Raw genomic sequence first — 14,766 nt, forward strand, 5'->3', positions numbered from 1 at the left:
CCGCCCCTTAGAATTCCTAGTTCCTTCAAGGCTTGACTCATTTTTGACCCCTCCAAAATTGTGAGCACCTTCTCTCTCAAAATTATTTTGTATTTATTTTGCACGTATTTTGAATATACATAAGTACCCTCTTGAGAGCAAATAAGTCCTTACAGGGTAAGAACTGTTCACAGTTGTCTTTGTACCCATAGCACCTGACACATAGAAGGTACTTAATAAATCCTAGATAAATTACTATGTATTATATTACATCTAGTAGTATGTATTTTATGTAATATAATATATAATCACATAACATAATAATTATAATAATATTTATATAGAGCTTTAAGATTTGCAAAGACCTCCACAGAATTCGTTACTTTCTGACGGATCCTAGTCCTTTACAAATATTACCTCATTTGATCCTCATAACAGTAGGAGGTAGGTTATCCCAATTTTCCAGATAAGGAAATTAAAGCAGAAAGCAGTTTAATGCCCAGAGTTATACAGCTAGTGAGTGTTTGAAGCCTCCAGGTCTATCCACTAGCTGCTTTGATAAACAAAGTCATACTTGTCTAAAATGAAGCCTGTAAAACATAACCAATAAGATTTTTGTAAATCCCTCCCCCCTCCCAAAAAAATTAGAAAACTGGGAGAACTAATCACATCAATTCCAAAAGGGGAAAAAGCACTACCCATTAACAGCAAATTCAAACTAATCTTAGTCTGCAGCTCTTCACTGAAGACCTAGCCCAAGATGACCTTTCCTTGATATAACTGAATCTAGTAAAAACAGAATCATAATATAGTCACCATTATTACACTAAGCCTCTCAAAATATATCATACACTTAATTTATTCTCACATATAAACAAATGAAATACACAGAAAAGTCCAAAATCTGATAATTGGAAGGGAATTCTGAGGTTATCTTGTCCAATCCACCCCCTTCCATAACATTTCCAAGGAACAATCATCCAGCCTTTGCTCAAAGACCTTCCGAGATACATAATTCCCTATTTCACTTATGGATAGCTCTGTTAGGAAGTTTTGCTTCAGATTAAGTTGAAATCCACCTCTAACTTCTATCCCTTGGTCCGAGTTCTACCCCGGGGCATTTATGGATAGGGTAATCAGCTCTGCTTGATCTGGGCCTTAAATCTCTTAGGATTCTTGTGCTGACACTATCCTCCTGGGTTAGTGGGATCTTTGTGGTTCAGAGTGGTGAATTTTCAGGGTCATCTCTGGCTTCTCATGGTAGAGCATTAAGTTCCACAGAGTCCCAGACTGAGAACTATGGTCCGCACACAGCACTACCTCCCACTGCCCCACTTGTTGGCCAATGAAGAATCAGCTGGTACTCATAAGGTCCCTACTCTTAGGGCTTTCTCAGGAAAGACTTTTGTTCTTTCTATCTCCAGACAGATCTTTGCAGGCTACATGTGTTCTACATCTAGTTATACTGCTGCAATCTTTGACAGGTTCCCTTTCGTATTGCCTGTAGGCTTCTAGCTGATCATTTTGTGCAGTTCTGGGGTGGAAGAAATCACTGAAGTTTCTAACTGGATTTCATGATCATTATTCAAACTGAAACAAACTTCAAGGTTTTGCTGGAGTAGGTATCAAAAAGTCTCCCATTCAGGCAGTCATCCTCACAGGAAATCTAACACAGACTCTAAATTGGTGTTTTAGTAGAACTAAAAGCTCTTTAAAATCCCCATTTGCCATTGAAAATTGCACATAATCTATACTAAAGTATATCACTGAGTCTGAAAAAGTCTGGATATCCGTTTTCTTCTTAAATGTTACCCCATTTAGAGAATGCTTAAGAAGGGTAAATTGAAGAAACAAGGAGGAAACACACAAACACCCCTTCTGAGTCTGGAATACAAATAAAAAAAGTTCTAATAGGTTGAAGACAAAGAACAGGCCCACCTTCCGCTTATGCTTTCCACCAAGAACTTAGTTAGCTCCTCTACCATCAAAATATTTGCTGAGAATAGAGTAACTACCATTGCACTAGATGCTTTTACTTATTAATAGCTATATAGACTGAGTAACAGCAGCAGGACCTGAGAATAGCAGCAGCAGAAGCTGAGAATATTAAGTCTCTCTACATATCTCAACAATTACTTTTAGAAGCTTAAATATATAAACAATCACAAACATATCAATTTCAATTAAGTCAATGAAAACTTCTAGAATTTAACACTTAAAAAGCCCAAAGGTTTAAAACTCTCTAGAAAGTTGTATTATCTGTTGTAGTATAAACTTCTCATAAGTACACCATCATTAAGCTAACTTGTAAGCATAAAGTAAATGTTTCTGCTCATCTGCTAAAGGTTTACATAAAATTCTCAGGAATCCCCTTATCCATAAAAGGGGAAAATTCCAGTGTCTGCATTACAATGCTGCATTATAGTGATATGTAGAGAATAAATGTCTATAAAGCACCCTTCAACTTCTAAAGAAAAAGAGGTATAAAAACACTAGTTCTAATTTATTATTACTTTTTTTGTAGACAGCAAAATCCTTCTCTGAGTAAATTTCAGAACTACTCAATTAAGAAAGGTTTTTAAAACAAAAGAAAAATTTTAAAACGAAAGAAAAAAGTTTGGTTCAAAATCCCAAGAATCACTCAGGACAGACAGAATAAACACATTTTACCTTTTTACAATACTACTTGTCTTCCATTTCTTTAAACATTCTGACACATAAACAAAATAATTATGACATGTTTCCACAGAAAAATTACACATCTTTTCAATACTTAATCTTTTTAATATACTTAAATCTCAGAAATTCAGTATATACTTTAGATAAGAAAACTCATAAAATTACCAACTTCTATCATCTAAAATACTATTGCTTTCTATTTTGCTCATGTAATCTAGTAAATCACAATGTAGTTATGTTTATCATCCAGAGGGTGCTGAGACTGGGAACATAGTTAAGCAAAATTTGTATGTGATGAAAAAATTCTAACTGCTTGTACTGCACCATTCTCAATCAGTCAACCCTTGTTATGAAAACAAGTAAAAGGGAAAAGCCTCCCTAGTAATGTGGCCTGTTCAATTCCTACTATAAGCTGGATGTCTTAAAATAAAAATTCCTCTAAACATTAATGCAAGACTTTCCATTTTTACTATTACCCTAATTATACCCTATAATACCCTAAAACCCTAATGTAAACTCTCCTTTCATACCTGGATTATTACACTAGTCTCCCAAACCTGCCTGTCTTCAATTCCTTTCTTTTTGAGATTATAAAACTCCTTGAGGACAAGAACTGTTATCTTTCAACACCTAGCACAGTGCCTTTGCAATGTCTATTTAGTTCTTCTATCTATTAGTTGAATCCATCCTGTGTAGCTCTCCCTCTCAAAAACTTTCAATAGTCCTCCTGGCTATCCCCCTAAAATAAAATTCAAACTCCTCTACACTCTAATGCCTATCTTTCCAACCTTCTCATTCTTCCTCTATGGGTCCCAGACAGACTAGTTTACTGGATGTGCAACAACTATATCAAGCACATTATATTCCCATCTTTGCACATGCCTGTCCCCACCCTTAAATGCCCTCCTTTCTTTTCTACACCTATCAAACTTTCACCTGGTTGTTTAAGATCCAGATCAGTATCTACCTTTTAACTTGGTGGACAATTCCAATCCAGTGTTTCCTCCCTTCCAGCATTCAAAGAAGTTATCTGTGCCACTTATTTGTCATTTAATTACATGCTGCCTTATAACATCTCATGTATCATTGCATTGTTATTTAACTTTTCATGTGTAATTTTGTCTCTCATACTAGATAGCAAGTTCCTCAAGGACAGTAAAACCTATGAGAAATTTTTCTATTTCCCTAACACCTAGCACAATGAGTGGTGTAATAAGGACTTATTGAAAGGAATGTATTTCCCATAAGACTCTAGGTCTTCAGTAAAGGCCTCATTGAAGTTCCCAGTATTAAAGTCCTATAAGATCTGACAACTGGGAGCAGGGAATTTCAGCACAGAGAGGAACCAGAAATCCTAGAAGCAAGGGGATGATGAAAAAAAGAAAAATCTAAAGAGCACAATGTTGAGAAGCAACTGGGAATGGCATGCAGGGAGTTGTGAAGTGTCCCTGAGAGGTCAAGGTGTTGTGACTGAAATTAAGGCAAGCTGAGGTATAAAGCTCTGAGCCCAATCAATTTGTTAACAAAGCACAAATTTGCTAATAAACAGGATCTTAGCCTCCTCAGAAAGCTAAAACTCTGAATAAGAACTGACAGATCATTTTTATAGACAAGTGAAGGAGAACCCAAAAAACAGAAGACAACATTATAGATGTAGAAGACAATGTGATTGATTACAAAGTCAGAAGCATAGTAACAATCCCTCTCTCCATCTTGTCACTAGAAAATTAGTTGATTGAGTCCACCTGCAAGAACCAATAGTTTATAGAAAACAGATTTCCTCTAATTGTACAAGGAGAGCTAGCCCAATGGAGATAACAGGTTTCTTTTAATTAAAGTGATTTATAGGAAAATAACCTTTAAACTTAACCAGGAGAGGAAGGCTGAACTTCTGAACCTAAGAACTTCTGAACTTAATTCAAAGACATGATGACTTCAGCAGCTGCACAAAATGTCAGCAGTGATACAGAATAGAATCAATTACAAAACAGATGCAGTTTTGATTTTCCCTAAAGACAGAAAAGATAGCTTCATGCTATTGGGCCAGTCTGCTTAGCTGGGATGCCTGCACTGTAAATTAAGCTCACACCATTCTGGCTCCAGAAAATGGAGAAGAAAGAAATGCCAAGGCCAAGTCCACATGGAAGGAGAGCCAGAGCTAGGCCTGCTCAAAGCTGCCCTGGCTGGCTCAGCGACCAGAGAGAAAGTGCCTCCTACTACGACTAAGGTGGTTGAAGATAGCAGGCAGCGAATTTCCCCAGTTGAACATTTTTCAATATTCTCCCCAATCCCAAAGCATGAGTTTTCCAGGGATTTGTTTATTTCCCACTATTCACTAGAGGATAAAACTCTAATCCCTAGAATGAGAAAGTAGATTCCTCCTCTATTTCTTTAGTAATCATTTAATCCTAACTAAAGGTTTTATTTTTGAAAATGCATGTTTCTTACATTGATTCGTATAAGGAGTTGTGACTGAATTTAGGTAATTACTAGACTTTCTCTATCTATATCTAGGATGACAGAACAGACTAAAATACAATTATCATCCAAACTACCCCACAATGAATGCAATAATCCATGGAAATTTCAGAATGAGTAGAAAATTAGTTATACATGCAAAGTTTCTAGCACACTGTACAAAGATGCAATAAATACCTACTGAATGAATTAACCTATCAAGATTAGAAAACTCAAAATGAAAAGATCTAATCAAAAAACAGCATGGCTAAGCTGTGTTTCCTTTGTGAAAGAGGACGACCAACTGGCTTTGGTCTCTGGAATAAATAAAAGAATATATTTCATCCAGACTTTGTCAGCTGCCTGAATGATTAGCTGAGATAACTGAGTTTAAAAACATTTCGGGAGTTTATTTTTGTTGTTAAAAACAAATAATCTAGCATCCAGATTATCCCTTCTCCAAACAAAGAACAAAAAGTTGATGAAACATTTAACATCCTTTTCCCTTGAAAAGCAAATATTATAACTGACACAGTTTCCAGCATGAGGCACCATTCATTTGTTATCAGCACTAAACATACTTAGAACCACAAATTTATGCAAGGTGTTAAATGCTTCTTTCTGAGGAAAGAGAACATAACAGCAAGGTAAAAAGCAAATGAAGGAACTGATGTGAGTTGTAGTCAAGATATTCCATCTACTATAAGTTTCCTGAGGCCAAAGATGGTACTTTTATACTTCTGTATAGGGCAAACCAGCCTAGCTAAAGCTGTATGGCACCCTGAGGGAAGGACAAAAGGAACCATGTGCCAGATAAAGTAAAACTACACCTCGATTACCACTTCCTCTCAGACCAATACGGTGACAACTCAGGACCCTGAACCCAAAAGCTCCGGGAATAGTAGGGTCTACAGATCACCAACCAAGATGCCCCTGCCGAAGTCAGGGAAGCAGCTCTTCTGGTGAAGAGACAAGTCAGCTCCCTCAACTACTGACCAACTGCTACTCGCAGGGCAGAGGCAAGCCAGACTAGCCAAAGCATCATGGTACCCTGAAGCCAACAGGAGGCAGCATGGGCCAGGAGAATCAAACTACCACCACCAACATCACTTCCCCTTAGACTCCAATAGCCCAGATCCCTGAATTCAAGAGACTTTGGGACCACCTGCAGCCAGACCAGGTCCCTCAACCACTGTCCTAGGGAAACAAGCCCTATAGAGATTCAACCTAGTCAACTGCTTCTCCAAGTGTTGAGGCGCCCACCTCCTCAGCAAACACAGCAAGTGAAGACCCAGATAAGAAAAGTTCCCAAAATCCTTCACACAGTCAAATGATTTAAAATAAAAAGATAGGATGTCATCAGTAGAAGTGACAGTAAATAAAATGCATTACCATCTGCTTTGCTTCTGCACCCTAAAAAAAATGGGGCCTTTTCATCTGATTTCCAGCTGAAAAGCCCTACATGTGTTTTCTCCCCCACTAGTCTGTGCATTTGTTAACACAGGACTTTTTTTTTTTTAGCACAGTGCTTCACACATAGTAATGGCTTATAAATGCTTTATCATTAATTTCATTCATTCAGTTATTGTATCTAGAATAGTGTTCTGTACACAAAGGACACTAAATTAATATTTATTAATTTAATACTGAGTAAAGAAATAAATTTAGATTTAGAAACATAATGCCAAATCATTTGTTAATCTTTAATATTAACAGTGAACTCCTTCAATTGTGTCTCTTTATATGTTTAGAACTGGATTTAACACGGCACCTTGCCCTCAGAAAGCACGATGCGTTAAAAACTCCGTAACAACTTAGTACAACAAATGGCAACTATATTCATGAATGTCTCAACAAATAGATGCTATGGTGGGTATTTAAAGTTCCTCTATAACTTTTTATAAACTATTTCATCATAATAGCTGCCTTTGGGGAAAAATTTTATCTTGTCCCTTGTTTCCTAAATTATCACATGGTCACTTATCCCATTTTCTCTCATCTTCTTGCTTTACCTCTTTATGTCTTACCCTATTTATTCTCTCCCCACCTACCAATTTCTTTCTTCTTAGTCTATCACTGTTGTAGTGATAGATATTAAGATAGACTGAGGTTCAAAATTTTTTCACTTTATTGGTTTATTAGATATTTTATTATTATATATTAATATATAATATGGATAATATATATCATATTATTATATACCAGCTTATTATATATTATTAGAGTATGGGTCAAAATGGCTGTGTCTTCCTTATGATTGGCCTGAAGACAACCCTTCTTAGATGTTTTAATGAGGTGAGGGGAATGAGAATCACCTCAGCTCCTCCCCTTCAGAAAATGGGATTAGGCTGAAGAAACAGAGCTGTGCAGAGCAGCTTTGGTTGAATCCTCTAGAATTTGGGTTGAGGGGGGTGGTGGGTGAGGTTAATATAAAGGAACCTGCATTTGATTAAATGGGGAGTGGGTAAGGTTACAAAGATGGAATATACCAGGTTAGAGATACAAATTACAAAAACAAAATTGAGACTTAAATGACAGGAAGCTACCTAAAGTAAAGGATAAAGATAATTAATTACAAGACAAAAGCTTGCATTCTTTTTTTTTTTTAGTGTATTAACTCCAAGGAATTTAGCCTATCCACATATACAGGAAAGACCAAGTGGATGAAAACGTCTATTGCTCCGATTTCAACATGCATTTGGATGGACACCTACAAAACTTGTCCAGCAGTATATCTAGGACAGACAGTACAGAGAGATATGAATGAATATGACCAGAGATGAACAGGGGATTGCTTTCAGAAAACTGCAAAGGTCTTTTACTGACCCCAAGTTTCCCATGAAAGCAAAGGCACATTTTTTCCCAATACTATCATTTTAACGGTGTTCTACACGGCAGCAAGATGTGGACTATCACTGCCTCTAAAGAACTAAGGATGAGTATCATAGAGAGGATAATGGAAAAGTGCACAGTCTATATGAACAGGCTATAACACATAACCAACAAAGAACTCCAAAGAAGAACAGGAGTAAAGAATGTTACCAAAGAAATGCATGAGAGGAAAAGAAGATGGTTTGTCACATGGAAAGAGTATGGGACTACACAGTAGACAGTCAGAGTATACCACTGGTATCCTGCTGATATCAAGACAAATAGAGAAAAGACAGTCTCCAGCCCATTGGGTAGCCCCTCTGTTAAGAACTTTTAGGGGAACACGGACAAGTCACCAAAAAAACCGGTAGGTATGAATAGGTTGCAAACTGCATCTTTGGAAAGAATGCCCAAAGCTTTGACACCAAGGATTCATTTTAATATTTTCTGGTACTTACCTATATGTGTACATCTCACCTGATAGACTGCAAACTCTTTAAGGAAAAGAACTGTTTCATTTTTGTCTTTATTTCTTCCATAGACAGAGGCTTGCTTGTAACAGAAGCTTAATAAATTCTTGCTAATTGCTTGATTGAAGGGAAGTTAGATACTTTTCAGTCTCTGGAATGGGGCACTTGATCTTCATACTCTTCAATCTGAACTCCTCCTCAAAACCCAAACTGACCCAGTACTAATTGGTTTTCTTTCATACAAATATTAAAGAATGGCTCCATACGAAATGAACTCAAATATAATCCACTCTGTTATTCAGACTTCTTTTTTTTTTTGCTTTTTGGTGAGGCAATCGGGGTTACGGGACTTGCCCTGGGTCACGGGACTTGCCCTGGGTCACACAGCTAGGACGTGTCAAGTGTATTCAGACTTCTTAATGAGCTTTGACCAATCTTACCAGGCAATCACTTGATAATAGTAAACTTTTTCTGTATAGCTGAAAATATATAGAAGGAATTATTTGGGTTCACACCCAAATACTTTATAGTCACTGTCTCTTAAGTCATTGTATTTGCCATTGAGTGCCACGTGTTCAGAAATAAAGTACCTTTTACATCAACTGAAACTCAGAAAACAGGATAGGATTTTACCAGATCTCAAATCTGTTCCTTTTTGTCAGTGGAAAAAGTGCTTAGAAAATAAATCTCTAAATCCCCATAGATGGTTTAGGAAGTGAAAACAAGTAGTGGAAATGCACTACTTTATTCACTGTCATGTGAATATAGCCTTTCCTGATAGTTTAAAAGCAAGAAGGCAATAGTAGCTTGCTATTCTATATCATTAGAGGAAAAAAAAATCCTACAACAAAACATACACATAAAACCTAAAACAGAAACCTATCCTATTAGAAGGCAAGAAGTTATGGGACCAAATTAAGAGGTATAATAAAACAAGGCTGTCTTTGTTCTGAATCAATTTTAACTCTCCCTGAAGAAACGTGCCTTTTTGAGAGCTTAAGTTCACCTGCTTACACACAAGATGACTAATTTTAGACCCAACCTCTATCGCCACCCTACAGAGGTAGTGTTTTTATCTACTTAGGTCACGTCAAAACACTCGTCTTAAAAACAAGTTACACCCCCTTCCACACACACCACCAAGATACCACCATCATCACTATCATCATCCGGTAAGGCTTTCATTTCTACCTGTGTTGGTCTGTTGGTTTTTTTTAAAGTCACCTCAGCTTCAATGACCCGAGAAGATAAACAGTGCACAGAGGGCAAGGGGGAGGGCGCAGACTGGAGGCACCAGACCCAGGGGGAGAAAGGCAAGGGAAGCGAACACCTCCGGTGAGGACAATGGAAACGAGGAGGGTTTTCCACTCGCTCGCTCGCTCGCTTGCTCCCAGTCTAGCGGGTGAGATTTGAAAGAGCCCGGTGAAAGCTTTGGACTTGGGAAAGTCTGATCAGAGCTAGTGAGACGGCCTGGAAATGCAGCCGCAGGAAGGGGGCGGGGACAGCAAGTGGGCAACATTCGCCCGCCCGCTCGCCCTCACTGTGGACGCCCGCGGCCCCGGGGGCTCCAGCCGCCCCCCACCCGGCACGGCCTGGCCCAGGTGCCGGCGGGGGGCGGGGAAGCCGCTGCCTCCTCACTCCCCTCCCCCCCGCGGCACACCGGCAGCAGGGTGCCCGGGGCTCGCGCCCAGGCACTAGCCAGCCGGGGCCGGAGCGGAGCGGAGCACAGCGGGGCGGAGCAGGGCTGGGCTCGGCGGGGAGGGGAAGAAGCGCCCCGCCACCCTCATTCTCTCCCTCCCCGCCTCCTCCTCACACAACTTCCCAGCCCGGGGGGCGGGGGACCCGCAAGCCCCTCCGCCTCGCTCGCCCCGCCGGCCTGGGCGCGTGCCGCCGCCGCCGCTGCTCCGGTCTCGTGCCGGCCCCCTCCCCCGCGCCCTTCGGCCCCACTTGTCCCTTTCCCCTCCCGCGGACCGGGCCCGGCGGTGAGGGGGCTCACAGAAACCAAGGGTACCACCCCTTCCTCCCCGCCCTCCCGGCCATGGCTCCGGCCCTCCTCCCCGAGATCTCCCCCGAGCCTGCCCCGCTCCTACCCAGCCGCCCTCCCGCAGGTGTTTACCGGGCTGCGGGGGGAAGAGGAGGAGGCGGCGACAGCGGCGGCAGCTCCTCAGTCCCGCGGCTAAGATGGCAGCCACTCCCGAACCTAAGACCACAGCGAGCAGCCAAAGTCTACACTCAATGCGCAGGCGCGGCCGCTCGGGAGTGGCGGAGCCAGGGGGCGGCCAGGACTACAAGTCCCAGTAGGCGTCGCGAACCACTCCCTTTCCCAGTGAAAGGTGCCAGGTTTGGAGGCGGGGCAAAGGGGAGGGGGAGATCCTGAAGCCCCTGGGTTCCCCTAGGTACTTCAAGGACAGGTGGTTCGGATCCTGGTGATTCTTCCCCGGAAATTCTAAATGTGAGATGGGCACAGGTTACATTGTTTGACTTAAGAGTCGGAAGTCCTGGGTTTGAGTTCTGACGCCGGCAAGTATTGTGCGACCCTGGGCAAGTCACGGCATTTGCCAGAACAGGTGACGTACTCATCTGTAAAATGGGCATGGTAACTCCTAGCCTTCCTATCTTACAGCAATGCTGGGTAACAACATCAGTCCTGGTAACAGCCCCAGCCCCTATACCCTGTCTGCCTCACACCAGTCTGGATAATAACCGCTAGCCCTGCTGATTTATTTGGCAAATAAGGGAAAGAGGTATGTATATATGTTTACATAAGACTAACTAAAAGAGGATAAGTTTGCCTGAAGGCCTTCCAGGACTCAAAGTACAGTGTTAAGACAATTTGAAGAAACCTTTTACTCTATACAAAACTTTACCAGGTGCTACAAGACACAATCATAATCTGTTGGTGTTAGAAGGGACTACAGATCATCAAATTCAACCTCAGTATTTACTGATGGGGAAACTGAGGCTGGAAGAGGCTTGTCCAAGGTCACATAACTAGCTTGGACTAGAACCTGGGTTTCTGGGGCTCATTCCACTGGACCACCCTGGGTCCCAAAGAATATAACCTATGGGAAGGAATATAACTGACGGACCCAGGCTGTTTCACTCATATGCCATGTACTGGGTTTAGAGGCCACTGGAGCTGGCACAGGAAAGTTTCTGATCAAAGTTCAAAGATCTATGCCACAAGACTCAGTAGTGACCAAAGCAGCTCTCCACCTTCCTGCGTGAAAGAGACTTCATGACACATACAGTCGGTATGTGACAGGTAGACATGACAAATAGAGCCAAAAAGTTCAAAGCTGTTACTGTCCCATACCCATCTTCAGGCATTTAGAGGGGTTTAGCCTGGATAAGAGAAGAATAAGGGCAGAGGAAATTGAGCAATGGGACATAAAGCTGGAAGGAACCTTGAAGGTCATCTAATCTGATGTCATGTTACAGAAGAAGAAACCGTAGAGGTGAAACGTGACTTGCTGATGTTAAATAGAGAGTGTGATAGTAAAGCCAAAAGTCTAACCCTGAGTCCTTTGACTCCTAATCCAATGTTCTTTCTGATGCTACCTTTAAAATGAGAGTGGAGATCCACTGATTATCCAACTACTTAAAAATAATTACTTTTGTTAGAATGAATTATTCAGAACCTGGTGTGAACTGGGCATTTACACTTTCTTGAATCAACCCAAGGCATTGCTTGAGACTTGGTTATGTCCTAAAGAAATTGTATAAAAAGAGCTACCTCAGAATAAAAATTCTAAGAACTTTTAAGAAAAGAGGAAGAAAGTCATACAGAGATAGGCATGAAAGAACTGATTGTGGGAAGCAACCAACCAACAAAAGGACAGAGAAGAAAGATATCCGGGAGGGCTATTGATTCTACAGACTGATTCTACCAGTGTATTCCTCCTACTCAAGGATAGAGGGAAGTACTGAAGGAAAAAAAAATCTATTCTCCCCAAATTCCTCTCCTGGTGCCTCTCTATCCACAGACATTGTAATATAGTCTGTTTTTCTTGCCCAAACATTTCCAGTAACATGAATTTTGCCCCAACCACCGAAGAGGCCAAGGGTTAACTAGAGAGAGATAGAAATGTAAATTGAAGCAGAGCTCAATTCTGCCCAAATGTTAGGTATTTTCCTAACTTGGGGTTTTCTGAGAGATTGTGATTGAAACTTGTAACTTTTCTTTTTTGTTGTTGTTGTTGTTGTTGTTGTTTTTGCTTTTATATTAGCCTCCCTCCCTTTTCTTTCCCTTTACCCTTAACTACTTCTTTCCTTCCTTCTATCTCCCTTCCATTTTCCCTCCTACTGCCCATAGGGCAAGTTAGATTTCTTTTTTTGTTGTTGTTGTTGTTGTTTTCTAGGCAATGGAACTAAGTGACTTGCCCAGGGTAACATTGCCAGCAAGTGTCAAGTGTCTGAGGCCTGATTTGAACTCAGGTCCTCCTAACTCCAGGGCTGGTGCTCTGTCCACTGTACCACCTAGCTGCATGGAAACTTCTAACTTTTCATTTAAAATAAAGTCCCTTGAGTCTCAGAGAAGAGAAGTTTGTAGTTGCCCTTAGGTTTAAAACAAGCTACTTATTTTAATAGTGTTATATTTAAAGAGATGTTATATAGAAGAGAGTTTAGAATTTTTCTGTTTAGACCCAGGGAGCTGAAATAGTGCAATAGATGGAAGTTGGGGAAAGGCAGATTAGGATCCAATATAAGGAAAGACTCTCTAACAATCAGTGATATTAAAAAATCTAATGAGTTATCTTGGGAGACAATGATTTCTTCATCATCAGGGGTATTCAAGAAGGGACTGGATAATTGGACACTTTTAATGAGCGTATAGAGGATGTGAATGCAGGTTGAACTACATGCGGTCCTTTCCATCTCTGAGATTTAATGGAATCTCCTCTTGATTTCACAAAGCAGCCACTTAAGGTCACTAGCACTTTGGCATAATGGAGGATGAGAAAGAAAATATTTTTTTATCCATACTTTGTATCTATTCCAGTGCCAGGAAGAGGTATACAGCAGGTATTTAATAAATGTCAAATAGATGGGTGAATGAGTGGTATTTCTGAGGCACCCTGGCCCTTACAGCAGTCCTGTGAAGACCAGCAAATCTTTGCTCAGGTATAGGCAGGAACAGGGTCCGAGAGTAGGTTTGTCAGTATTTATAATAATAATAATATATATATAATATATAATAGTTGATATTTATACAGTACCATACCTTACATACCTTATCTCATCTCACTGGAACCTCACAATGACCCTTGTGAGGTTGTCCAAATATTAACTCCATTTAACAAAAGAGGACACTGAGAGACAGAAAAAGGAAGTGACTTAACTTAGGCTGTGCAGTGAATACCGGAGCTGGGAAAGAAACCAGGTCTCTTGGCTTTTCCTTACTTTTCTACTGTGTAATACTGATGCTTATAACATGAACCCAGGCTTCTGTCCAATTCATCCTTCTAGGTTAGGTTCTCTATACCCAGAAATCACATCTATCAACAAGCATACACAGCAAGCAACACACAATTACCTAATGCTACTTTCCCATCACAGTAGCCAGGGAGGTGGGGTGGGGGGTCAGCGAGAGACAGAGCTGGGTCAGATTGGCATCAGAAATGCCAAAGTACTTCTCTGACCATCTGACCTGGAGGAGAGCTTTGGTAAAGGGTTAAGAATAGCTAGAGAAGAAAGGAACAAAAAAGGGAAGAGAAGGAAGGAAGGAAGGAGAGAAAGAAGGGAGATTGGGTATTTCATGGACGGGGGCAGCTAAGGAAACAGAAGAGAAAAAAGCAGATGTAAGAACACAAAGAGCATACAGGGAAGTAAATGATTGAAAAAGAGCCAGATGCTTTTCTTGCAAAGTCCTGAGTCACACTCCCATTTCAAAACTCACCAGGAGATCTACCCTTTCAGCTTCCTACTCTGATAGAGAGGCTCTTATGAAATACAGAAGGATCAAAGGAGAAATGTACTGGCTCTGGGGTGAGAAAGATCTGTGTTCAAATTCCAATTCTGAGGCGGCAGCTAGGTGGTGCAGTGGATAGAGCACCGGCCCTGGATTCAGGAGGACCTGAGTTCAAATCCAGCCTCAGACACACAACACTTAACTTGCTGTGTGACCCTGGGCAAGTCACATAACCCCATTGCCTAGCCAAAAAAGAACAAACCAAAAAACCAAATTCCAATTCTGCCTCTTATTAGCTATGTGATCTAGGGCAAGTCATTTCTCCCCTCCTCGTGCTCCCCCCCCAAGCCTTTCTGGGCCTAAGTTTATTTTTTTGTAAAATGAGGGGGCAAGGGACAG

At 40.8% G+C, this 14,766-nt stretch overlaps 1 protein-coding gene across 3 annotated transcripts in view; it reads right to left on the reverse strand.

Moving 5' to 3' along the window:
- ITCH (itchy E3 ubiquitin protein ligase) overlaps positions 1-10,671 on the reverse strand; it is a 143,945-nt gene extending 133,274 nt beyond the window's left edge. For 2 of the 3 annotated variants that reach the window (XM_027867087.1, XM_027867088.1), the window contains exon 1: positions 10,573-10,669. The gene's annotated coding sequence lies outside the window, so the exon portion shown is untranslated. Of the gene's footprint in view, positions 1-10,572 lie in introns of all 3 variants that reach the window. The other variant, XM_027867086.1, reaches the window with a different exon arrangement.
- Positions 10,672-14,766: the final 4,095 nt, after the last annotated feature.

This window comes from Vombatus ursinus, unplaced genomic scaffold, assembly GCF_900497805.2.
Source record: "Vombatus ursinus unplaced genomic scaffold, bare-nosed wombat genome assembly UNPS02014785.1, whole genome shotgun sequence".
Lineage (NCBI taxonomy): Eukaryota > Metazoa > Chordata > Mammalia > Diprotodontia > Vombatidae > Vombatus > Vombatus ursinus.